Here is a 1,629-nt window from a genome sequence, read left to right as displayed (position 1 = left end):
ACAGCGCTTGGCACAAGAGCTCCTAAGCGGACCTACTCAAGGCCAAGCAACAATATGAAAATAACAGCGACTATTTAAGTGCCTATAATGCTCCTTGTATACATTTTCTCATTTACTTGTCATCCTCAGTTTATAGAAGCAGTAAAGAAACTTGCTTGTGGTCAGGGAAAGTTTCATAAAAAGGCTGACACGTCAGCAGACTCCCGACAGCGGAGCTCATGTGGGATGGAGGCCAAGGGAGGGGAGATGTGCCGGCTCCCCTTGGGGGAGATGGGACAGAGCAAAGGAAGACAGGGAGCCCACTCCAGGAGGGGAAAAGAACAGGAACAGAGCCTGGGAGGCCTGTAATGTTCAGTGGGATCTCTGGGTACAGGGAGAAGAATGGCAGCCAGGAACATGGGACGTCAGGAAGGCAAGGGGAAAGAGGGAGGCCAAGATGTGGGGGTGGATTACCCAGGGGAGTTTTATGCTGACTGTGAGGTTTATGCTGTACATCTTACGGGGTAGTCCCTGGACCACCTGCATTAGGATCACCTAGGGCTGGTGTGGTGGCGTGCACCTGTAATCCCAGCCACTCAGGAGGTGGGAGGATCGCCGGAGCCCAGGAGTTTGAGGCTGCAGTGAGCTATGATGGCTCTGCACTCCACTGCACTCCAGCCTGGGCAACAGAGTGAGACCCTGTCTCTAAAAAAAAAAAAAAAAATCACCCAGGGAGCTCGTTAACTTTGGATTTCTGTCTCCACCTCAGATCCACTGAATCAGAATCTCTGGCAGTGAGGCCCAGGAGTCTGCTTTTTAGATAAGCTTCTCTCCCACATCCTGCACTAGGCGAGTTCTATGCTTCTAAAGTTTGGGGACCACTGAGTAAGTAAGCGTCTTGCTCACCCTGTGAGCGGGCACTCAGAGACACCCCTTGGGATGCGTGTTGCTGTCCTCTGTACCTGGTGGGCCCTTTCCTGCCTTCCTTTGAGGCTGTGCTTGTCCCCGTCTCCTCCATCTTGCTTTGGGCTATCTTCTTATTTGGGAAAGATCAGGAGTCAGAGACTGGACAGGGAGCAATGTACAATGTGGCTCAGTGGTTATGGGCACAGGCTTTGATATAAGACACACCTGGAATTGAAACCCAGTTCTGCTGTTTATCAGCTGTGTGACCTAGGGCAAATCACCAACCCTCTCTGTGCTTTAGTTTCTTCATCTATTAAATGGGGTTGTCAGTATCTAAATCATGGGGGGTTTGTGAGGATTAAGTGAGGTAGTCATTGTAAAGGGCTTTGCCCATTGAAATGTCATCTGATGCATTTACTCTTTGAGAGCTTTGGGCCAATTACAAAAGGAGAAGCTCACATGTCACCTCACAGGCCTTTCCTGACTAGAACAAAGGTTGACAAACTTTTAAAGGGCTTTATTGAGATAAAATCCACATGTTGTAAAATTCACCCATTTAAAACGTACAAGTTAATGGTTTTTAGTATATTCACAGAGTTGTGCAACTACACTGCAATCAATATTAGAACATTTTCATCACGCCAGAAAGAAACCCCGCACCCTTTAGCCACCATCCCCCAGCCCATCCTAGGCAACCACTAATCTATTTTCTTTCTTTCTTTTTTTTCTGTTTTTTTGAGACAA

The sequence above is a fragment of the Propithecus coquereli genome, unplaced genomic scaffold (genome assembly GCF_000956105.1).
Source record: "Propithecus coquereli isolate 6110/MARCELLA unplaced genomic scaffold, Pcoq_1.0 Scaffold341, whole genome shotgun sequence".
NCBI lineage: Eukaryota > Metazoa > Chordata > Mammalia > Primates > Indriidae > Propithecus > Propithecus coquereli.
This window is presented reverse-complemented; position numbering follows the sequence as displayed.